Raw genomic sequence first — 26,188 nt, 5'->3', positions numbered from 1 at the left:
GAGAGAGAGAGAGAGAGAGAGAGAGAGAGAGAGAGAGAGAGAGAGAGAGAGACTGAGTGAGCACAGCCTTGCTATTGAAAAGGGGAGACACAGGAAGACCTGCTCCTTGCAGAGCAAAGGCTGTGTTGTCACTGCAGCCTCAGTGAGCCGGAAACAGAGCTACACTTCCTCACCACATGTGACAAATACAAACATCTTACAGAAGCACATTTTAAACTATTCCAACTAATAACAAAAGGTTTTCTAAACCTACCAGATGAAAAAAACCACCAGTCCTACCGCCCCTACCACGGGAAGACCCAAAGAGCTGTAAGTTAGCAGCAGTCTATGTTGCTGCCTGCCATAAAGTGAGGCACAGTGAGTGTAAGTTAGCAGCAGTCTATGTTGCTGCCTGCCATAAAGTGAGGCACAGTGAGTGAGTCACCTGAAACACATTGTTGCTGTTCTATTTGATGACAGTTTATTCGTCTTGTTTTGTGCTGTGTTTCTTTGCTGTAGTGTTTGTTTTCAGGAATGTTTTCCAATTAATGTTGAGCTTTTCAATGTGTATACCCAATATGTAGTGTTACGTCATGCCAATAAAGCCATTTGAATTTGAATTTCACACACACCCACACCTGGGGAGAGAGAGAATGAATTGCGGTCAGATGACGTCACATATCTGATGGCGTCATCAGACAGATGTAGGGAGCAGCGGGTGGAGAAGTAACACGGCGTTTTCCTGCGAGCCCATACAAGTCTGATATGCCACAGTGCGTCAGCACACACAGCACCACACTTACCAGAACCGCGAAGAGGGAAGACCGTGAGGAAGCAAGCAGGGTTACCGGGTCTGTGTGACAAAACCAGCCCAGTGACCAGTAACACCAGCGCAGCGGCCAGTAAAACCAGCCCAGTACCCGAACTCACAATACGCCCCTGCCAAACCACCCACATTCCTTTTAAAGTCCAGCAGCAGTGCTATTAGCCACAGCCTGTTTTACTGGAAAAGTATGTAAACCCAAAGATATCAATCATGTGAGGCCACTAACACATCAACACACAACTGCGCTCTAAGACGGTTTGTTAAATATAAGGCATCATAATTACTATGTTCCACTTATTTTAGAAAGTTTAAGGTGAACAGCTCCCTAACACGCATGCGCTCACGCCGCCATCTTGGCTGGGCTCTCCCGTGTCGGGGCAGCACATTCTGACCAGAATAATACAGCATCATCAGCCACATGGTCTCAGCTAGGAGGGTTTTCCTATTATATCTTTCAAAGAAAACAAAACCAACTGTAAAACTATTAGTCAGCTCAGCTGTCACTTTATTCTGGCATGCTGAAGTATGACGGCTGTCGTGTATCTACAACATGACTGAATTATACACCGATCAAGGTGCATCTTGGTCTTCCTCTTTTATTTGCTAGACCGTAGTAATATTACAAAACGGTGCGTTAAGCAGGCACGAAAACACACGAGGGACCCTCGTGCTGTCTTCTTCCAAGGGGCGCCATCAGAGTGGCGCGCGTACATTAATACAACACACACAACCAATAGACATCGAGGGTCAGAGGTCAAACATAAAATACATATTACTGCAAATAAAACATTTGCTGTCGTGTATCTCCATACACTACAATAATAATAAATTAAACTTATATTGCGCTTTTCTAACACTCAAAGTAGGTTTAAAAAACACGATGATGGCCAAAAGAGGGGTAGTGTCCACTGCCGAGGGAAAACAAAATAAAACATCCAGCGGGAGTTGAGGGCCGGAGCCAGATCTGCGAGCTAGCGTGCAGAGCCAGGACGCCAGAGGTCACGTTAAGCTAACGTTAGCCGAGTGCTAGTTAGCCAGTTAGGCGGCTAGCACGGAGGGCCGAGACAACGGAGACAGAGAGGGGGAAGACAAGATGGTGGGAGAAGCGGCAACCACACACGACGCCAGTAGTACTCTCCGATTTAAACACCAGACACACATATAGAGAGAGGAAGATACACACACACACACCAGCAAACCCAGCCGACAACAGACGTGCAGGGGCAAAGTGCGTCTGCTCAGGACGCCATCTTCGGCGGATGCTGCACGAGCATTAGTCGACGTGTCCCCGGTCCGTCATAAAGTGTTGCGATGGTAACGCTGACTACCGTGGGTTCGTATGGTGGAAACGAATAACCAAGACGTTTCTAACGGTAATAAGCAACGATATGGAGCAGTCAGTAGCAGTACTAGCAGTCATATAGTAGTAAATACTTAGTAATACTTTATTAATCCCACAAATCCTGAGGTTTTATAATTCGAGGTGGCAGCCGTACGGAGGGGGGGGGTGACCCGTGATCCGCCTCAGCCGGGATGCGAACCGGTGTCTCCCGCACCACAGACGACTACGCTGACCAGGCGACCATGTGCCCTTTGGCCGAGTGGTTGGTCTAGTCGCCTGTGGTGCGGGAAACAAGGATACCCCCCCCCCCCGATTTCACTACAATATGTATGGCAGCAAATAAAATAACATAGAAATGAGAAGGGGAGTGGATGGTGACACACCACCTGAAGCTCAATCCGGATAAGACAGAGCTGATGTTCCTCCCGGGGAAAGGTTGCCCGTACCAACACCTGGCCATCACCACTGACAAACCGTGGTGACGCCAACTCGGATTGTGAGGAATCTGGGTGTGATCCCTGATGACCAACTGTCGTTTGCTGAAAACGTTGCATCGGTTGCTCGCTCCTGCAGATTTCTCCTCTTTAACATCAGGAGAATTCCCCCATTCCTCACCAAATAGATGGCACAGGTGCTCATCCAGGCTCTGGTCATCACATGGCTGGACTACAGCAACTCCATCCTCCCTCGGCCATCAGACCTCTGAAGCTTGTTCAGAAAGCTGCAGTTTGTCTGGTGTTCAACCGCCCTAAGTTCTCCCACACAACTCCCCTTCTCATGTCCCTACACTGGCTCCCAGTAGCTGCTCACATCCAGTTTAAGACTCTGGTGCTAGCCTACAGGGCAGTGAAAGGAACCGCTCCTTCCTATCTCCAGGCCATGGTCAAGCCCTACACCCCCGCCCGACCACTTCGCTCTGCTGCCTCGGGACGCCTGGTTGCCCCGTCGCTCAGAGGCCCCTGCTCCTGATCGACCCGGTCCTGGCTCTGTTCTGTCCTGGCCCCACAGTGGTGGAATGAACTCCTCACTGATGTCAGGACAGCGGAGTCGCTGGCCATCTTTCGGCGCAGGTTGAAAACTCACCTCTTTAAGAACTACTACCCTGTTACTTGTTCTTAGCATTTATTGTATTCACTAATTAAAAAAAAACAACCTCTTTATTGCACTTTTACTTTAGCACTGGTTTTGCTCTTAGATGCTTGTTTAGATGCACTTATGACCTCTGATGACTAGTAGTTCTCCTGATTTCCTACATTAAATACACTTATTGTAAGTCGCTTTGGATAAAAGCGTCGGTTAAATGACTGTAATGTAATGTAATGTTCCGGTAGCTGTCACTTGGCCTACTTAGGGAAAGAAAGTCTAGTGCTACTACCTCCAAGGGATATGTGACATCACTGGGTTTAAAAGGGTCTTGTGGGTCAGCTCTGTCTTTTTGCAGGCTACAGACAACACACCCCGACTGAAACCTCCGTACCCCCTTGTCCATATCGATCCCGAAGAAGTGCCGTCTCAGGCTGGTCGGTGTCCTCTCTGTCCTTGCATGGGCAGCGGCCTCGTGATGTCGTCTCCACACCTTCTGATGCATGGAAGCTGAACACACGATCTGAAACCATAACTCATGTGTGTTAGGGTCAGTTACTTTATGGCACAAAACTCCTCCCTGGACACACAGTCTCTGATGTTGTCCCACCAGTCCAGCTGCACTGGTGGACAGCAGTTTCCTTTCCCGCCCGCTTGGCATTTTGCCTTGTTCCACATCCCTTCATACCACCTGAATGTCTGGGTCTGCCATCTGGGTAGCCTCCCATTACCCACTCATGTCCTCAGGGGCGTTGTCCAATCTAGTTGCTGCCACAGCCAATGCAGAGACACCAGTTGCATCAGAGGCAGTCCTCATGGGGGGCCTTGGGGTTATAGGAAACCTGGAAAGTGCATCCTCATTGGTATTCTCCCTCCCAGCTCTGTACTTGACCTTGAAATCAAAGGAGGCCAGCTAGACCACCCACCGCTGCTCCAACACTCCCAGCCTAGCGGACTGCAGATGAGCTACAGGGTTATAGTCAGTGAACACCACAAACTTATCTCAGTTCAAACAGTCTCAGAATTTTTCTGTGACGGCCCACTTCAAAGCCAAAAGCTCCAACTTAAAGGGGCTCGAGTTTGCATCATTACATTCGGTGGGATGCAGACTCCAACTAGCGTATGCTATCACTTGCGCTTTACCCTCTTGGACCTGTGACAGCACTGCGCCCAGCCCCCGGTTGCTCGCGTCTGTATACAGGACGAATGGTTGGGTATAATCTGTGTTATGGCACTGTGGCCTTCAAACTCATACTCTTTAACACCCCTTGTGGTAATTTGTTGTAAAAAAAAACTGTGATAAATGTAAAGTGTTTTATCTGTGGTCAGTTCAGATCATGTGACTCAAAGGTTAGAGGTCAACCAGGAAAAGATGGCTGTTTGCAAGTATGTGTCCAGGTAATTACCCTGGTCTTCTTTCTGTTCTACTTTTTGTCACATTGAAATGTTAAGAAAATACCCATCCATCCATCCATCCGTTATCTAAATCGCTTATCCTGCTCTCAGGGTTGCAGGGATGCTGGAGCCTATCCCAGCAGTCATTGGGCGGCAGCCGGGGAGACACCCTGGGCAGGCCCCCAGGCCATCACAGGGCCCCCCACACACACACACATTCATACCTAGGGACAATTTAGTATGGCGATTCACCTGACCTACATGTCCTTGGACTGTGGGAGTAAACCGGAGCCCCCGGAGAAAACCCACCATGGGGAGAACATGCAAACTCCACACAGGACGACACAGGACGATCCACCAAAGTTGGACTGCCCTGGGGCTCGAACCCAGGACCTTTTTGCTGTTAGGCGACCGCGCTAACCACTGCGCCACCGTGCCGCCCGCTAAGAAAATATTTCTCAAAAAAAAAGCGTCTCCGGGTCCTTGTCATGAGAAAGTTTCCAGAGCCGCCATGTTGTGCACCGTAAGAAGCAGCTTCAGGCGCCACGTTGAGCTCTGCTGAGGTAGAAATAAAGTCAGAACACTTACTGAAGTCCAGCAGCTAACACGTGGCAGGGATACGAGTCCCTGCAGGGAGCACAACACCGCCAGGAGGGACGGGTCTGTCTTGATTAGCTCACTTTACCTGTCTCGGTAAGCTAACTGTTAGCTTGTTTTGCTAGTTTTGTTTTGTGTTAGCGCCAAAAGCTCTCCAAGACACAAACGTAAAGACAAACGGAGCGGGGCTTCTTGTCTGACGCATGGAGACTAGACCCTCCCCTTTGCTCACAACTTCCGGTCCCCTTGAGTAGGGCGGAAACGGTGAAATAAAAGACCGAGTTGCCAGACTGTATTATTTAATAACAAAATAAAAGCATTAACTTGAGACGTAAGTTAACAGTAGTTAGGTTTTATAACATCATTTCTTTTTAACGTCACTTCTATTTTAACTCGTATTTTACAGCTGGGTTACACCACCCAGATTTGAAACAAACTTTGAAGAAAACTCGTATATTTTCCTGTTTCGTAAAGCAAAAAATGTGGACGGGGGTTTAAAAACCGTGTGTCAACGTGTCTGAATGAAACGGCAGGTGGGGCGGTACAGGTGTGTTTCGTGGACAGCACACTGAATGAATGCTGCGCCCCCGCGCGGTCTTTTCATCTTTCCTATTTAAACGCTTTTCCGACCATCGCTTGTAATGACTGAAGAGGCGGCAATGCAAAGTCACAACGGAGGGAACAGGACGGAAGTTTGTGTTTTATTTATAGTTTGAAGTTTGAACTCGCGTTTGTACAAAACGGACGACGTTAACTGTGTAGCCTTGTGGGACTAACAGGCAATTCTCCGTCCAATCAGCATCAAGCATTCGCGAAGGCCAATGGCTTGATGCCACCTGTTCTGTGACGTCACAGCGCCAGCCTGGCTTCATATAAACCAGAGGGTTCAGTCAGATGCGGTCTGATCTTTCAAGGGGAACGTCCGCGTGAGAAAATATTGCTTTTTACATATCGCAAAGACTTGACAGGTAAGTGAAACAGCGTTTTGTCATAAAACGTGTCTATTTAGAGTTGATTTGTACACTATAATACCTGTGTGAACTTTGAGATCTGCAGTCTGCAAAGTTGATTTGAATATCTTTTTTTTTGTTGCTTTGAATAATTCCTACTAATGGATTATTCTTATATTACGTCACATATCTCGTGGCGGCAACACGTCCGCCATGTCGGAAGACAACGGCTCCAATCCATAGGAGAGCGTGTTGCTGTCCCTGCGCCATGCTAGACGTTTTCTAAACAGCCAGAATGGACAGAATTTGGTCCAAGGTTTGAGTCGTACGGAACAGCTGTCGTGGTTCCATATTTTACAATGGTTCATTTCTGCGCTGTTTCGTGGTTCCAATCTGATCCTTTGCGCCGTTAGACCAGAACTCTGTAAATGTTATTTTGCAAACTGTTTTTCGAAGAGTGGATCACAACTGCGATGTTGTATTTGAAAACCGGAAGTACGTTTGTCCGATTTCCGCTCAGCATTTCCTTCTTTTAACCACAGATCGACGGTGAGAACTTCAGTGTAAACACTGGTTGCTAACTGTCTAGCTGTCCTCCACCATGGTGGAGCTGTTCGTTGTGATTGAGAATAACCAATATAATTAAAGGTACAATCCACAACTAATGCGCACAAGAGCTGTTGTTTTGGAAAGACTTCGTAAATGTTGCTCGCTTTATTACTTGGGAATGAGAAAACCAGACAATGCCGCATCGCTTTCAATTCCTTTTGAGGTTTTCAGTTGTCTCCATTTCTCCAACAAATATACAATGTTGACTCAATGGTGAGCTATGTCATGTTTCTTAATGCCACTATGGATTGTACCTTTTAAGGACATACCAGTTTTTCAACAGTATGGCAGATCATGTTGAACTGATTGTTCAGATTATAACACATCACTTAAGTATAAAGCATGCTTGTTGGTACATGAATCATTTCTGCAATTTGAACACATTTTCAAACTGGATGCTCTATCAATTGGATTATGTATATTTTCAGTAAATATCTGGCCTTTTTAAGTAATTCCAACAGCTATGGTATATCTTTTACCCACAAATAAAAAGTTTGGCTGATTATCTTTGTTTAGTTCAGAGGTTAACATGTGTTTTTTGTTTGCTGGCTTGCTGTAAAAACAGCTTCAGCAACAGCGTTTCATACGAGGTGAGATGGACAGACTACTGAGAGGTCCAATCCCGCCAGCCACTGTTAGGGCACTGCGGTGCAAGAAGGATAAATCTTTTACGGAGGTGTACAACCATCTGGCTCAGTTCAGGCCAAGCAGTCCGGTGTACCCCCTCTCACCTGCACCTCCACCTCGCTCGTCACAAAAGAAGAGCTCGCTGCAAAATGATTTGAGACATCTGACTCTACAGCCACCCAAAGCTAGTCCAGTGTTCCTCCTCTCACCTGCACCTCCACCTTGCTCGACACAAAAGAAAAGCTCTCTGCAAAACGATTTGAGACATCTGACTCTACAGCCACCCAAAGGTAGGACAGAGCCTTTTAAAGAGATGAACTTCAATGATGGTTCCCACCTTCCAAAGGCCTGGACTAAACCCCCAAGCCAGCAAGGACGCCTGCTCTCCAAGAGGCTTCAAATGGATGCTCCCAAGCTGAGGAAGTACGTTCCACCTGAGGCCCCATCTCCTGAGGAAGAGTCCTGCTATCTACCTCACATTCTCCAGGGTGAGGTCTGCCTTGTGAGAGCTAAGGAGGGGAGGAAGAAGGAAAAGAAGATACAAAGGGTTGTATGGTACAGCCCCAGCCCCGAGGTATTTTTGGACTAAGGTTCAAACTGGCCTCCAGGAGAACAAAATCCTGCTGTAATCCTGGAGGTGGGGAGGGGCTGACCACCCTATAGCCCAGTTGGACCAACAGCAGCTACAACATCCATTGCACGTTATCTGTCTTGGGGAAGAAGCTGTTGAGCCTCCTCTAGCCAGTGTCTCAACTCCTCCGAAGCCACGAAGACCGCCAACAACCCATGATTCCCTATGTCATAGTTGCATTCTGCGGGGATGAAGTGCCGGGACAGGAAGGCGCACGGGTGGATCTCCTGGTCCTCATCCGATCGCTGGGAGAGGATGGCTCCAATGCCCATGTCCACCTCCACAATGAACTACCGAGATGGATCTGGGTGGATTAGCATCGGAGCCGCCGTGAACAGGCTCTTCAGGGCCTGGAAGGTAGTCACCACCTCCATGGTCCAGGAGAAGTGGTGGAGGGTGGAGGTGAAGGCGGTGAGAGTAGCGGCCCCTCGACTGAAGCCCTTGATGAACCGCCTGTAAAAGTTGGCAAAACCCAGGAAGTGCAGTAGCTGCTGACGGTCGTTGGGCCTGGGCCACTCCTCCATCACCTTGATTGCCTCACTAAGCCCTCGCCTATACGCACGCAGAAGCGCCTTACCCCCCCCACCTACTATCAGCGGCGAGAATACGGAATTCAACAGTGTAGTCAGCAACTGAATGAGAACCCTGTTGGATACTATGGAGGCGTGTGGCGGCATCCTGGCCATTTACATCAAAGATACTTAAACTCTCTATGGAAAGCTATATAGTCAGTGGCTAGCACACTGTTGTGGTCTACCACAGCGGTGGCCCATTTAAGAGCCCTACCAGAACACACTGAACTATAAACCCACGACATAAGTCGAAATCTCCATCATAAGACTTAGGATTAGCTCCATTGAGTTCCCTGCTATCTGGAGCTGCTGGAGAACGCCACCTGAATGAGGGTCTCGATCAGGAGCCGGCGCTATGGGGGAGGCGCCACCTGGCGGGGACTGGAGGGTAGGTGCGGGAGCTTGAGCCGAGGCGTTGCTGTTGAGCGAGGCTACAGCTCTGTCTAGCTCGTTGAGCCTCGCTGTATCCTGAGCAAAGGCTGTCTCGAGCTAAGCTGTTAGGCCGGTCAGGATAGTTTCATGTTGCTGGACCGTCGTTATGATATTGGGGACCTTGGGTCTCGTTGAGCCGTCTGAATGGCCAGGTTCCATCTTGGCCAGAATGTACTGTTATGGCAACGGCCTGAGCAGAACCAGAAGAGGCAGTTCAGAGGCAGCGGAATCTTTAGCCACCGGGAGGGTGGAATTATTAACATAATTAAACAAGGAAAAACACAAGAATAAAGTATATTTTGTATGGTGCGTTGTTCGTCTTCTTTGTGGGATGTGTGTCTAAACTATGTGTGATGACCAGCAGGTTGTGTGTCTAGGCTATGTGTAAGTATTTACTCAACGTGTGGTGCGGTATGTAAATGGCATGTCCAATGTATGAAATGTGCGTGCAGGCAAAGGTGTCTGTGATCTGTGAAGAGAGAAGTCCGAGCGTGGTTTTCCAGGGTCCGTAATCTGAAAGAGAGAGTGAGTCCTTTAGACGTCCAAATCCAAAAGCCGGGAGTTCCAAGTGAGAGGTTAGGGTCCGTGGGAGAGGGCAGAGCTCGAGAGGTTCTTGAGGAGACGGGGAAAACAGGATTAAACAGGGCACCAGAACACACGAAGGAAAACTTGGGTTGACAAGTTGACTAGAAAGCACGTCGATATTAGGCAAATAGATATTTCTACTTGACCTGGTCAAAGGCATTCTCAGAATCAAGTGAAATCACAACTTCTGGGTACTTTGACAGGTCCGAGTGGACAACATTGAATAGTTTTCTTAGATTTGAGTAAGAGTGCCGGCCTTGAATAAATTCTGCTTGATCAGGTGAAACGCTATTTGGAATCACAGTCTCCAGGCGCTTAGCTAAGACCTTGGATAATACTTTAAAATCTACTTTTAGCAAAGAGATGGGACAATATGATGCACATAACAATGGAACCTTATCTATCTTTGCCAGAAGAGATATATAGGCTTGTCTCAAAGTCATAGGAAGAATGCCTGAGGAGAGTGCCTCTATGAGCATAGCTTGAAGAATTGGTGCCAAATGGGGTGAAAACGTTTAATAAAATTCAGCCATAAACGCGTCAGGACCGGGCGACTTGTTATTTTGCATCAATTTAATGGCCATAATTATTTCAGAGAGCAAAATGTCGCACTCATATTGGTATTTTTGTTCTTCTGATACAGTGAGAATAGTCACATTTTCAAAAAAGGCATGTAGGGGAGCAAGGTCATCACTACATTGTGATGCAAAGAGGTTAGAGTAAAATTGCAAAAAAGCTTTATGTCATCATGATCTGTCAGCATGTCTCCTGTATGTGACTGAATCTTTGTGATTGAACGAGTGGCAGCTGCTTGACGGTCTTGCAAAGCCAATAATCTACTCGCTTTATCTCCAAATTCATAGATGATGTGTCTGGATTTCAAAATAAGACGTGTTTCCTCATCGGTGGATAAAAGATTAAATTCATTTAAGTCTCCAGATTCTATTTGGGGGGGGGGATTTGGAAGATCCAACTCAAACATGATGGCACTATGATCAGATATAATAATACTATTATATGAGCAAGTTTTAACCTTAGGCAGCAGTCTATTATCGCGTAGGAAATAGTCTATGTGGGTATAGGTATGGTGCACGTTAGAAAAAAAGGAATAAGGTCTGGTGTGGGGAAACTTAAACCTCCAAATATCTGAAAGACCACACTGATTCGTGAAGTCACTCACAACTAGCTGACCTAGAGAGATTCTGGGGAGTGTTTGATGACCTATGTAAGGTTACATCTAGTACAAGATTGAAATCACCTCCAACTATGAGAAATCCACTGTCAAGCTTGGGTATTGTCAAAAATAATTTCTCAAAAAATTACTGTCACCGCAGTTCGGGGCAATGAGTTGTCCAACAACAACAATATTTCACCCGTTTGGATCACTAATTACCTCTTTGGAACGTGAAGACATGTTTTTGTTTATTAATTTGGCTGCCCCTCTGGCTTTTGCGTTACGTTTGGAATGGTATACTTGACCAACCCAATTTCGATCAAGGCCAGAAATATTGCCATTACAAAGATGAGTTTCTCGTAAAAATGCTACGTCTACCTTTAGTTGCTGCAAATGAGACACAACTCTTTCTTTTCACTGGGTTATTGGCCCCTTTTACATTCCAGGATATGAACTTAGTGGGGTTATCAGTAACCTTATTGGACTGACCTATCATGACAGTCTAAGAAAAGAAATAAAAAGGGAGAAGCAAACCAGATTTGGTAGCCCAAAGGTGATGTCCTGTTTGAAAAGTATGTAACAATAATAGTAATAATCTATTTCGGACACACAGCCGGTCCATAGCATACAAGCAACAATACAATAAAAGAAAACAATACAATATTAAAAAAAAGACGAGCGCATGAATGGGGAAAAGAAGGTAATACGAAAGCAAAGAGAAGGGAGGCGAAAAAAACGGGGGGGGGGTAATAATCATCAGTGGCGCCCCCAGAAATTTGTCATAGGGGTGGCCAGATCGGGCCAGTGAAAATCTTAGGGTGGCACACCAAATGATGGATGTCATCGGTAAGAGCGGGGGTGGGGTGCTGGATGCAATGTGTGCGAGCGGGGGGGCACCATTGACACAAACATTTAAGAAAGAACACACATTTCAAATGGCTTTCAATACAGCTTAATTTATTGTAAAAACTTAGCTGAACACTTTTTAATTTGACACACACTAAATGATGACAACATTCGGTTCTACACTGAACAAGACCAGTGAAACCGGCTATCAGCCCAATCCTAACTCTTTCCACAGCATTCTTTCTAAAACAGCTTAATGCGTCTGTTGCTATGTCTTTTGGCAAAAACCTCTACAAAATCGTTAAGGCTCTTTTAGACTCAATACTCAAAACACCCAAGTTACTCAGTCGTTCATCGCTCGTGGTGTTTCTCAAGTGAGTCTTCATTAACTTGAGGACAGAAAAACTGCGCTCACACGATGCTGTGCTCACAGGTAATGCCAGTGCTATTTTGCAAAGTTTAAACAGTGTGTTAAATACCTCGCTATATGGCTCCAGGAAGACTGTGAGCTCCATCAAATTGTTTGGGACCTCCAAGCCACTACTTTTCTTCCTCTCAAGAATTCTTTTCAGCTGAGGTAACTCGTATTCAAGATCCTCAGTGTTGGAGTTGTACAGTGAGGCCAATGCATGCACTGTATTTTTATCACAAAATGTGGGGTTGCATGGGTTCAAGGCATGTATGCCTTCCATTAGAACACAGTTATCTTTTGAAAATCTCTTCTTTACCTCAGACAGAAGCACATCAACAGCAGGAATGAACGTTCCTTTACGAAATGACTCCTTATCTGTGTTGCCCCGTTTTTGAGCTATTGGAGTGGTCATATAAAAACCTTCAAGATGTCTTGGTGTGACCTGGAGGTGCAGCACCTATGTTGCATTCCTCTGCAAGGGTCACAGCTTTCTCCCAAATCTCATCAAAGCGAGCTCCCTCTCTAAGACTGCTCAATGTGTCAACCAGAGACTCCCCAAGAGTAATAGCTGTCCCCAAATTGAGTTGAGGGGATTGTAGAGCATCAGAAAGAAATCTTATCTCACCAAAAATTTGGGTGAATGATACAAGAAGGCCAACAAACTTCAGATCTATTTGGGCTAATAAACCTCTTGCCTCTATAGCCCTCTTGCCATTTCTGTCATTGGATATTTCTTTCAGTAGCTGTATGATGGCTGACAGTCTGTCCCCCACTGTCTTGCAAGAGCTGTATCTACATGCCCACCGTGTCTCTATCAGCCTTTGCAACTCTCTTGGGGCTGTCCCCGGAAACATCTCCCTCTGTACCTCTAGCCACCTTTGGTGCACATAGGACCCTGACACAAACCCATAGAGTTTCTGCAGAAGAGAAAAGAAACCATAGGCTTCAGGCATGATTTTTACAGTGTCAACTAACACTAAATTCAAGCAATGTGCATTGCAGTGAATGCAGAATGCTAAAGGTGCCTCTGCTTTAATGCAGGCCTGCACACCAGTGTTTTTACCACTCATCACTGAGGCGCTGTCATAAGCTTGCCCAACCAGGTGGTTTTTATAATCAAGGCCATACTTTTGCACTACTTGTATTGTATTATTTTTTGTGCAAGTGCTGCTGCATCAAGACGCTCAGCCGCTTCAAATGTTAGGAAACTTTCACGTACTTCTCCTTGATAATAGTATCTAATTACAAAGGACATCTGTTCCTTCTTGCTAATGTCTTTGGTTTCATCAACTAAAATGCTGAAAGCGTCAGTTTGGGAAACCTCACTTACTATAGAGGTGCAGACCATTTCTGCCAGGCAGTTGATTATCTCATTCTGCATTCTATGGCTAAGGTAGGTTGCATTTCGTTGGACCGTCATTTTTGTTTTCACACGATTATCGTGTTTAGCTAAAAGTTCCATGATGGACAGGAAATTACCTTTTGTTCTCACCTTCTGTTTGAGTATGGCCTCGCTGTGCAATATTTTGTGTCGCTGTGAGAAGCAGGGTTTCACCAATAGTTTTTATATACTCTCTATTTTCTCTCACTGTTTTTTGATATTCTGCATTTAATGTGGCTGAAAGAGAGCTGTGGCTTGCAGTTGCCTTTTCATATTCTGCCGAAGCTAACATCGCATTAACATGCAGTTCCGATTTAGCATGGCTTGAAAATCCCCCATCTTCCAGTTATAAAACCCGTCTATAGAGGTAAAGGCAGAGTCCCCTGAAGAGGGAAGACTGAAATGCCGGCAGGCATAGCAGAAGGCTGAATCTTTTTGTTGAGAGTATTCAAGCCATTTATAAGAAGAATACCACTCTTTATTAAAGCACCGTCTTCGGTCTGCCTGAACAGTCCTGGGGAACACCTTGAGCTGTGGCTGTTTTGGCCCCTCTGCTCTGACTGAGACAGATCTAGGATACAAGAGGTAAAATCAATTAAAGTAATACGAACAGCAATAAGATAAATACAAATACTGACAGTATTGTTCTCCACTGTAATTACAGTTGTAATACTCTCCTATAAAATCTTCTATTCAACCTATTCTTCAGCGTCAACAACTACTGATAAAGGTTAATCATATAGATTTTATATATTGCCATGAAACTTCCTCACTCACTCCAAACATACTGTAATCACAGATATGTTAAAATGATGTTACCATGTAGCCATCCATGTTATTATCATGGCCACACACAGATAATGTCACCTGTTGGTGCAGGGACAAGTTGGATGGCTGCTCTAGCTCTGGCTTAACTACTCTGCTCTCTCGGCTGATGTTTCTCCCTCTTCCTCACTTTCATGCATAGGATCTGCAGAGATGTTGGCGTGTTCTGACTCTGTGCCTGTGTCTGTCTCATGCTGCCTTCCTGCCCCTGCCTCGACTACATGGTCCTCCTCCTCACTGCTGTTAGGAAACTGTTCCTCCGTCGACCGATTCTGTTTTGTGCTTTACTTTGTTAGAAAAGTAGATGGTGTTGATGGTGACTTTCTCTCCATTACCTGCAAATTGACATGACAGCACACCGCGGTCGGCACACACACCGACTATGCCACCGTGTGCTAACGTAACTCTCAGCTGTCTGGAATCGTCAAATAAAGCCATGATAACCTGAAGTCCTACATTTAGAAATGAACCTGGCAGAATTAGCATAAAGCTACTTAGCGGTTCGCTGTTCCCGCTGTCCGCTCCGCCAGCGGGCGTTAGTTAGCCTGACACCGTGTTCGTTCCAGCAGATACAAGATTCTGGCAACAGACAAGCCGAAAGGAAATTAGGGTCGAAATTAGTGAGGCAACTGAGTTAATGATTACACTTTGCAAAATGTGACTTCTTTGCAATTTAATTGAACTTACGGCGAGTGATGCGATGTTCAAAAACTGCAGCGTTTCTTCTTCTGCTTCCTTCCTCTGACTTTTCGGCCTTTTGGTACATTACCGCCACACCAGGTTGGAGGTCGGAATTGCCGTTCCTCATAGAACCAGCGCCCCAGTCAGTAGAAATTGGTGGGCAGCAGGGGTGTATATTTATTTTACTCTGATTTAACTGATTTATTTAGTTACTCATGCTTTATTCATTTATTCATTGGGTTTTGCATTTATGTATTGATTGAAGATGACTGTATGGTTAGTACGAACTGACGGATTTATTAAAGGGAAGTGGCGGTGGAGGGTAGGGGGATCTCTGGGGGGGGCATTGGGGTGGCCTGCAATTTTCCAGGGGTGGCCACGGCCCCCCCTTGGGGGCGCCGCTGATAATCATGTCCCATGTAGCTGTAAAGCTGTCGACCCTTTCCCTTTTACTGTTTTCCACTTAAACCCTGCACTTCCAGCTCTGTCTTCATGGAAAGCTGAGAAGAACAAAGAAAGATGAATTTAAACTTGGTATCCCGCTACTTCTGTGTCTATGTAATGATACAGTGAAAACGGACTGCTAGCCAGTGTCTCTATGAACACTTCTGTATCTCAACAAGTTAAAAAAATTAGACCTTTAAACCTATAATCGTGAATTGTTGGTTCTGTTTAAGTCAAAGTATTAAGCCCTAAAACATTCAATTACACCGCTAGTTTTCTATAAAAAAAAATAAAAAGTAGTTCTGAGCAATAAAGTTGTGGACACTGGCAAAGAAGGTATTTTATAAAGTGATTGACGCAACCTCCGAATACGCACAACAAACAATAGAGGGCAGCAACACACCACTGCAGCCTTCAGGCTGCCCAATCCAAAGAAGAAGAAAAGAAGACGCTACGTAACGTCTATTGCTATTTACCCCCCCCCCCCAGGTGTAAATGGCCAATTACCCCGCTCTTTTTGAGCCGTCCCGGTCGCTGCTCCTCCCCCTCTCTGCCGATACAGAGGCGCCCCGACCGACCAGAGGAGGCGCTATAGTATAGCGACCAGGTCACATACCCACATCCGGCTTCCGTCCGTTACTGTTGTACCTGGTCAGATTCACGTCAATGACGTAACGAGGTGTTAGAAAATGCACATAATAAAAACCTTGTGCTCCATGGCTATGCACAATAGTCAAAGCACACACACAACATGACGGCTGCGTTTTATTTTTAAAGCATGCAACTCTCGGGAAGCTCCTCTTCTACCGCCTGCAGAGAAGGTACTCTTCTTCTCCAGTACATCTGTTAACCACGGCTCTGTAACTGAGCCTCCAGTGCAACCTACTGGCGGACAGTCACGACTTACAACTATGCACTGATTGGCTAATGGAGAGAGAGGACGTGCAGGCGGCTGGTGTGACAGAGGAAGCAGCAGAGGACAGGAGGAGATGGAAACGGAAGATCCGCTGTGGCGCCCCCTAAGGGGAGCAGCCGACAGTAGTAGCAGGTTGGCTAATGATCAAGGTGGGTGGGCATAGAGAGCGGGTGGTTTACACTGCACAGATTCAAGATCAGTTTTTCTTAAACCAAGTCCAGCTTAAAAACAGCTGAGTTAATTTTGACCTGATCCACAATCAGTTAGGTTGAATCAGCGAGGAGTGCGCGGGAAAACTTGCCAAGCAGAAGAAAATGGACGGCGTCACCTAAAAGCCCAGCGGGGCTGCCAGAGGCCGCCAGAAGAAAGAAACAAGACAAGGAGGTGAAAGAAGTGGCCACCATTAAAAAAACAAAAAACAAAAAAAACGTCCCACTAATAAATAGCTTTTTTAAAAACGTGACAGAAAGTGAAGAAGAGGGCGTACCGACGGAGGACGTCGAGCTAGCTAGCAGTAAGATAGCCTGGAAGCGGCTACCGTCGGTGGCAGCGAGGCACAGCTGGATTTTGAGACTCGACCACAGTTTGCAAAGAAAAGGTCCAGAAAGAAGAACTTCTAAAGGTCAGAAGCATTTGGTTAGGCTCTCTGTCCATTGAGCAGTGGCTGTCGTGGTTGTGTGTTTCTGTATATTTTGTGGATGAGTTTATTTGATGCGCCTTTACATAAAATGTGTATTGCGTCACTGTGGTGTGACGCCGCTATATATTGTGTTGGAGTCGTCAGTTGTCAAGTTCATTACATGTTTTGACCTTAGGATGGCGCTGTTGTAAAGCTATTCCCAGTCAGTCACATTACTATGTGTCAGTAGTAACTGGTGTGCTGTCTGCTCGGGTGGTTTTCAGTGAACACAAATATTGTCATAGTCTGTAGTCATACACTGACTGCTTGGGAGGATTCATCCATTGTGTGCTTGTTTTGTGGTGTGTGGGTGAAATGGCAGTACTTGGTCTATTGAACTGTATAGACATGCCTGCTCAGCTGGACTGGTTATTCAGCTTTTGACCAGTAGGTGTGATTATGGTCTGGTGGATTTGATAGGCCAGCTTGACTGCAAGCTCAAACTAATTAAGATGGCTGGTGTGTGTGTGTGTACATAGTGGTTTAGGAGATAGTCTTTTATAATGTGAAGATCAGGGTTCATTTTTACTTTCTATATCGGCTGCACCTTCAGTGAGATACTAACCACACTTGGGTCTCCTTTCTTTTGAGCGGTAGTGAAACCTCCTCACCTACTGTATTTTCTTAAACGAAGTCAATCAAATAAATAAGGATAATCACAGCAAGTTCATAAGAGAGGATTAAGAATCATTGGAGGCAACCAGTTGTCTTTAAGGCTTATTTTATTTCTTTTTATACAAGTAACAGCTACAGCAGTCATACTAGTGAAACGTCCTGTCTGTTGTTTACTACAGCCCAACAAATCAGCTGCATATTCTGTGTTATACCACAGCATATTTGTTGGGATAACATACAATCACCTTCTGATCAGCATTTTATTTGAATGTGATGTGAGCTTTGACTTCATTACTGATACGATACCTTATTCTGATCTATGAAGAATACAGGATGGTATTTTGAGCAAATCAACCTTGATGTAAACATACCACTCAGAAGAAAGTATGCTTAATTTATTTCAGACATTTATATTTTAAATTCTATTCCTGTCCAAATCTTTATAATTAAACCGGTTTGGCTGTGTTCTTCAATGTATATCCAGTTACATGAGAGGAAGAACACTGGTGAGATCCCCTCAAACTGTCAGAGTAACTTAAACCTGTGGAAAAGGTGGGGAAACTGGTCCTATGTGGGAGTTTGGAGGTCAGCAGTTGTGATCATTAAAGAAAGTGAAGTTCTTTGCGCATGAGAGCAGAGGATTATAATGGAGGTCAGGAGAGACATCTTACAGACTGCTTTCACTACAGAGAAGTCTTTTTTCCTCTGTCACTGGTCACAGCGCTCTCTTTACAGTCCCAGCAGTACGAGTTTGGACTTGACTCTGTATCACACAGGATTATACACTGAACATGGAGTAAAACGTACAAAAGAGTCTCTTCTAACTCTGTTATTGATTTAGGGTCGTGTACTCCAGCTGAATAACAATTACACATCACAAACATAGACGCGCGCTGCTTAAACAACAACGTATATTCAAATAAAATGTGCTTTTTTTACAGCCATAGGAAGATTTAATGGTATCATGACGACTTGTACCAAGGCATCACAACAGACCATGTAAACTATTGATGACATGGATTCCAGGAAAAAGGTCTCTTGTCATGTGACCTCCTGTGAGATAAACGTCTCACCTGATTGGCTGAACTTAGACTGCATCTTGAGGATCATTTTGTATTCATGTCATAGACGTGAAGGCCACAACTGATTAATTTTTCCCCCAGTGGATGTGTCCTCTGGTACACGTATTGACTGGTTCAGCCCAATACATGTCTTTTAAAGCAATCTGTTGACCTGGAACATCTCTGAGGAACATGACCTTTGATTTATTGTTTTATGGCTCAGTGTTGCCGTTGCAATAAGCATGTGTCATCATGTATAAAATAAGGATCAAACTACAGGTTGGTAATGGTTAATCATTAAACCTTGGTTTATCGTTTAATAGGAATCCACAACCAATCAAGGAGCCTTGAGTCACACAAAGTAGGGAGTGATCTCCTGGTTACCCTCGCAGATGTGGATTTCAGTGGTGAAGAGTAAGGTTGAACTTTTCAAGTTTTTTCAGACTATCAAATTGCAGTACTTTGTTCATAAGGACAGAACGGGGTGGTGATGGAGACCTGACACGTGAGCCTGTGTTCAAAGTGGAGAGTACCTTCACAGCACCTGTAAGTAATGCAGCCATTGATACCTTCTGTAAACTAGAGGACAGAGACGGTGGATCCATGTATAATTCTGTTCCTCACAAAAGATTCTCTAGTTGTACTAAACCACAGTTGCTGGTACTTTCTTCACGTGTCCAGGGGCCCATTGCAGAGGTGGGACCAAGTCATTGTTTTGCAAGTCACAAGTAAGTCTCAAGTCTTTGCCCTCAAGTCCCGAGTCAAGACAGGCAAGACCAACAAGTCTCAAGTCAAGTCCCAAGTCCTACCGTTTGAGTTTCGAGTCCTTTTAACAACAGAGAAATAATATTTACACAGATCATGTATGCTTTTAAGATCTGTATTTATTTATCAAACCTTTTTTTGCAAGAACATTGTTCAAACACATTTGAAAGAAACAAATGCAAATGTAATTTGCACAAAAAGTGCTGACATTGTATTTCCATAGCATATTGCACTATAACTAGTTGCACAGCAGTTTCTGTCCTGTATTGTATTGATCTCATACCTTTTTGCAAAACCGTTTTCACCTTCAACTAGACAGGTCTTTTTGACTCCTTTCAAAACTTAAATCTAGCCTTAACCTTTTCCAAACATATCACTTTAAAAAAAAAAATCCTCACTCCCCAACAAATTATCTGAATTATCACTTCTGAAAAACTGCACCGACTTTATGGAAGTGTCTTCACTTTTGAAAAATTTCCTTAAGATTCAAGTGTCCTGACTTTCCAAAAGTGTTTGTTTCTGTCTCAAAATATCCTCATTTTTGTAAAACAGTCTTCACCTTAAAACTTAAATCTAGCCTTAAACTAAAAACCATGTCTTCACCCTCAAACAGGTATTTGGATGAAGTGAAGATCACAAAAACCGTCCTCCAAAAAATTTTACTTTTCCAAATGTGTCACCACTTTCTAAAAAATATTTTCCAGTCTTTTTAACTCCTTTCAAAACCTAAGTGTAACCGTAACCTTTTCAAACATGTCACCACTTTATAAAAGATATCCTCACTCCCAAAAAATGATCTGCATTCTATTAAAGTTTCCTGACTCTTCAGATGTGTTCATCTTCATCACAAAATATCCTCAGTTTTGCAAAACAGTCCTAATTTTTTTAGTTTTCAAACATTTTCTCTAAAAATGTCTTCACATCTTCAACATATCCACACTTTCCAAAAACTCTCGTTCCACTCCAGCGTGTTCACATCCTCCGTTACGGTCCTCACAGATATAGAAACACGCACAAACATAAATCTACATGTAATATATTCACGCCTCTATCAGTTCCTGTTGCTCCCTTGATAAAAATCTTTGTATATGTGTATATATATATATATATATATACACACACACATGGAGGCTAAACTGCTAAAATAATTGGTATGCATCCATAGAGAGACTGAGACTGGTGTTTGTGAGAGAGAGAGAGAGAGAGCAAGAGAGAGAGAGAGATTGGAAGGGGGGGCCAGAGGGCAAATACATGAACACAACAATGAGTAGGGTTGTGCTTTTCTATATCAGGGCCCTGTGCTGCATTGCATTTGCAAAAGATCAAATTGGCCAAAAGTCTGTCAGTCATTTGTGCACGATGGGGAAGCAGTATGATGCCACCATGGCTGAAAACTCGCTCCACTGGAGCACTAGAGGCAGGCACCGCCAAGACTCTGATGGCCACTCGGAAGAGTGAAGGAAGAGTCTTCATGTTCAGTGCCCAGAACAAAAGGGCAGCCTGTCCTTCGGCTATGTCAAGGTAGTGACTTAGCTGTAGTGCTGGAGTGGTCCCAACATCCTTCTTCTGCCTCTTATGGTATGCAGCAAACAGCCCTTCTCCTTCCCCAAGATCCTCTTGCTCTTCTTCATCAACCAGAGGAACAGGTTGCTCAGTCTCTGCAGCATCTTGCAGGATCAATTCTGGCAAAATATGTAACAGCAACAGCAGAAACAAAAGAACCCTTATTACCATTGATGTTGGTGATAGTGTTAGACTGAAAAATGAAATTATTGTTGCAGTCAATTAGATCAGATTATGAGGAAAAAATTTGCATTAAAGTCAATAATATTTACCTTTAACTTGTTGTGCCACCTCTGCCTTGATGTCACGATTGACCAGCACATGGGGCTCCACCCACAGCAGAGAAAAGGCTGGATCCAAGGCGGCTGCTTTGAGGTAGACTGGGTCGGAAAAGGGGGCAGTGATCCCATCTTGAGTCCTGGCCATTTTCACGTTAATGAAGATCCCAAGAAATCTTTTTTTCAGGGATACCTGGAGACTTCTGACCAGGCCGCTCAGGAAACGAACTTGAGACTTCAAGGTGGTGATTGAGGGACAAGACGGATGGAACAACTGCACCGATTGTGACGACCTTCACCCCCTGTGTCAAATTAGTTGCTTCTCCAAACGGCTTCAAGATGTCCACCAACTCCTTCAACAGATACCACTCTCGTGGTGTGAATGACAACTCCTTATGCCCAGCCTTTTCTAGAACAGCACAGAGCTTTAGATGATCACACTGGAGAACTGCCTTCACTTGCCTCAGTGTTGAGTTCCATCTTGTGTTGACTGCAGCAGGGATGCCTTTCTGTTCCCCAAATTCACTATCAAACACATCTTTGAATGTTGTGCTTGTGTGCAGCAGTGAGCTAAGTTTAGATAACTTGGAAAGAGAAGGACATACCACTTTTGTTTCTTTCAAACCGTCTCCCACCACCAGCTGAAGAGTGTGCGCAAAACACTGCAGGCACTGTTTCTTTGCAATAGCAGCATCTACCGTTTGCTGATCTTCCAGGGTTAAGTTACACCAGAGCTCAGGGTCATCAAGATGGTCTCCGTCATCATCATCCTCTTGTTCACTGGGGAAGCACACAGTGAATGCCTTTCGCATGTTAGCAGCATTGTCCCTAATAATGTAGTACAATTTATCTTTGTTGTATTCATCACATATTGACTCAAATTGGTCACAGATTCGTTCAGCTGTGTGTGAGCCTTTGAAGCGGTTGCAGGCCAAGAGATTAGTCTTTAGCTGTATCCTCTCTGCCTCTTTCTCTATCCAGTGGACAGTGACACCAAGGAATCCCCTCATCTTTCGGTCAGACCAGATGTCCACAGTGACTGAAACATGGTCAGTGTTGCTCAATTGAGTTTTTAATTTTGAACGTCTCTCCTCAGCGAGGCTTTGTTTTTGATGTCAACGTTCTGCGATACACTGGGCTGTACTTACTGTCAAGTACTGTCGGAAAGTGCCGAAAACTCTTGTTTTCCATAATAGACAGGGGAAAGTTGCAATCAATAATCAAGTCAGACAGTATTGCATTGGTGATAGCTCTATGCTGTGGATGACTCATGCTGTAATGCCCTACACGACCGTCCAGGAATTGTGAGATTGAAGGCTGTTGTGGTTCATTTATGATGCTTTTGTTCATCTGGTATTCTTCAAATCTGTAACAGGTAAGCATATGAAACAGATGTCAGAAAATCCCTTATAGCCACACATGAATTGTATTTGAAACTACTCTTTACTCATATATTAATCATAACATTGTGTTAATATTAATTTTGTGTTAATATTAATTGTATACTGTATTAGTGTGTGTGTTGTAACATTACATCAATAAAATCAATTTCATTGTGATTGTATGCTATATTAATAATATTTTCACTGCTTTACCTTGCCATCAAACAGCCCTTTCCGTCAGGAAACTGAAGTTATATGCTTGTTAATTCACTCTCTCCAGCACACCAGATTCCATTGACAAAAACAGTCATTTTACCTCGCGTCACACAGAAATTGCTGGTCTACTGCTACCTCAATCATTAAGTTTATTTGTGCTATTTTATGTCTTCGGTGATAGTTCAGCTTAGTTATGATTTACCGAAATGACATAAACGACCTCAATGAGGCAGCAGTAAACAAGCAACTCCCGTGTGCTGCAAAGTAAAATGGCTGTTTTTGTCAGTGGAATCTGGTGCGCTGGAGAGAGCAAGATATACTTCGCTTTCCTGTCGGGAAAAACTCGTCTGGCAGCAAGCTAAAATGGTAACGTACATATATTCTTAATATAGAGTACATTTAAACTGACCTTGACTTTTTTAGGTTTGCTTATGTTTTACTGCTGACAGCAGTCTACTGTGTGTGTGTGTGTGTGTGTCATACACTGACTAAGAAGCTTAACTAAGCACCTTATAACAATCCCGCTTCAAACATCCCAAACTGTCCTGTTACAATATAATAAGTATGAGTAAGGGGATGAACCCGCAGTGGATGCAGATTACCGTGTTTGCAAGGTGACGTTAACAGTGAGTTGACACTCATTGATTTAACTATGCAGCTAGCAATTACGTTACTTAGCCGATAAGCTAGTGTTAGCTTTCATTCAAAACTTACCGTTCTTTGTGCAACTTCAAATGTCGAGCGAAGTTCGAAGTTGTTGCGCCTCCGTCCGTGATCTTCGACCCGCATGTTTTACATACTGCAATTCGTTTTTTGTTGACCACCTCGTAATTTTTATACCCAAACGAAACTATCTTTGGTATCATTTTGCCAACTGGCGCCTTGTTATCTGTTATTCTTCATTGGTTGTCCTGTAATTTGATTGGTTGGATGCTGTCGGATCAAAACAACGTGGATCTAATTTGATTGGATGTCGTGCCGACAGCGCGCCATCTCTCACCCACACACACACACGCAGATGCACACGTGTATGTACAAAGAGAGATAGAGCGGTCCATGTCAACATACTTTTTAATCTTTGGGTTTGGGGGAAGTAGCAAGTCTTTTCAAGTCAAAAGGGTCAAGTCCAAGTGAAGTCACGAGTTACTGATGTTAAAGTCCAAGTCGAGTTGCAAGTCTCTTTACATTTTGTCAAGTCTAAAGTCATCAAATTCATGACTCGAGTCTGACTCGAGTCCAAGTCATGTGACTCGAGTCCAAGTCATGTGACTCGAGTCCACACCTCTGGCCCATTGTCTCATAACACGCCTGTGCTCTGGGTTCACATTAACGAACATCACAGCGCGAGCCACAGACAAGACTCCACATCTCCGGAAGCGCAAGATTTCAAGGAAGCCAAATATTTGACTTCTGATTAGAAATTTATTGGTATTGATAGAGTTTTTCCCACCCGTAGAAATAACTGCACTAGCCAGAGTCTCCTGGAAGGTGAAGCACGGTGGATTTTCTATTTGAAGACTCTGAGTCCATTTGGGCGGCACGGTGACACAGCGGTTAACACGGCTGCCTCACAGCAAGAAGGTTCTGGGTTTGAGCCCTAGGGTAGTCCAACCTTGGGGGTCATCACGGGTCGTCCTCTATGTGGACGGGTGGGTGGGTTTCCTCCGGGTGCTCCGGTTTCCTCCTCCCTCAGTACAAAGAAATATAAGTAGGTGAATTGGCGGTACTAAATTGTCCCTAGGAATGTGTGTGGGCCCGGTGATGGCCTGGCAGCCTGTCCAGGGTGTTTCCCCACCTGCTGCACAATGACTGCTGGGATAGGCTCCAGCATCCCCGCGACCCTGAGAGCAGGATAAGCAGTTCAGATAATGGATGGATGGATGGAGTCTGTCTGGTTTGAATGGTGACTTCAACTTGTCATGTTTCCTATAATGTAATTTAAAGCCCTGCTGACGTCTATGATGGACACTGATTCTTGATATGACTGAATTTTTTACTCTGCTGAACATTTGACTTGTGTGCATGGTCTCTGCTTTCACATTGACTGTATGTTTTCTCTGTATGATGATGATGATTACTATTGTTATATATTAATTACGTTTCACACATGCTGTGTTATCCCAATTGGGGTTGCGGGATGCTGGAGCCTATCCCAGCAGTCATCCCACAACCCTGATTGAGATAAGTGGCTTGGATAATGGATGGACATGCTGTGTTTATTATTTGGAGCATGTCTCTTCAACAAAGCTGTGGAGGAAAGTGTTTGCCTAGTTTGGTTGAGGGACAGCGTTTGCGTGGTTCGTCTTCCAGTTAGGCTTAGACTATTGACAGATGTGTCTTTTTCCTGAGCGTTTGCTCTGAGGATGGTCTGAGAGCGAGAGCGTGTTGCACTGGGGAGCACTCTGCACCTTGCTCTTTTTATGTAGTGAAAGTACTTTTCTCTACATCGGTATTTGATGGTGTGTGAGTTGCTTTTGGACTGACTGATCCATAATCATTAAATCTCATCAAAACCTTCATCATCAGTAATCATGACTCTGGTTAACAGCTGTGCAGGACAGTCAGGATTTTACACGGTAATGTCATATGAGGAATAAAAAGAGTTTCCTGCAAACATTTTAACATCTTCAGAGTGTGTTGAAGAGTTTTAACATTCAAATCAAAAACATTTGGTGTATCTGTCTTTTACCCAATACCATGTTATTGTCCAGGAGCAGACCAAACTGGTTTTCATTGGTTTAAAAGGCGGAGCAGCACTGGACAGAGGAGTGTTTCACAGTCATACATGTGAAGTGGAAGTTACAGTACATCAGAGTCTCGGGGTTGGTTTAGTCGAGACAACTCGTTTTGTCAGCAGAAACACACCCTCGGTTTCTTCAGATGAGACGACAGGTAGCAGTGGTGCTTCCTCTGAATTGGAGCCCCCCCCACCATCTGGGTGGGGGAGGTACAAAAGGGCAGAGTGCCAAATTAAAAGCATCACATAGTGCACCAGCAGACATGTCATTATAGTCAGTAATCATAACGGAAATTGATCCATCACACATTATAATCTTCTAAGATAAGCAGCTTATGGACAAGATGTCACATGAGGGGCCACAAATACAGCAGATATTAAGCTGACATCAGACACAGCAAAACACAACAGACGGGCCCATCAGAAAGTCAAGCCACCTTTCTATTCAGTCAGTGGTAGAGCTGTTACACACGGGCATGTCCACATACATACAGATTCAGATCGGCGTAATACAGAACAGTACACATGTCGGCAGGCTGGTTTATAAGAAAGGTTTGAATGTGTGTTGTGCCATTGTGCGGTCAA

The 26,188-nt window shown here is 44.5% G+C and overlaps 1 protein-coding gene across 1 annotated transcript in view; it reads left to right on the top strand.

Moving 5' to 3' along the window:
* LOC130110628 (NACHT, LRR and PYD domains-containing protein 12-like) overlaps positions 1–26,188 on the top strand; it is a 571,318-nt gene that overhangs the window by 97,655 nt on the left and 447,475 nt on the right.

Source organism: Lampris incognitus, chromosome 1 (genome assembly GCF_029633865.1).
Source record: "Lampris incognitus isolate fLamInc1 chromosome 1, fLamInc1.hap2, whole genome shotgun sequence".
Lineage (NCBI taxonomy): Eukaryota > Metazoa > Chordata > Actinopteri > Lampriformes > Lampridae > Lampris > Lampris incognitus.
This window is presented reverse-complemented; position numbering and strand designations above follow the sequence as displayed.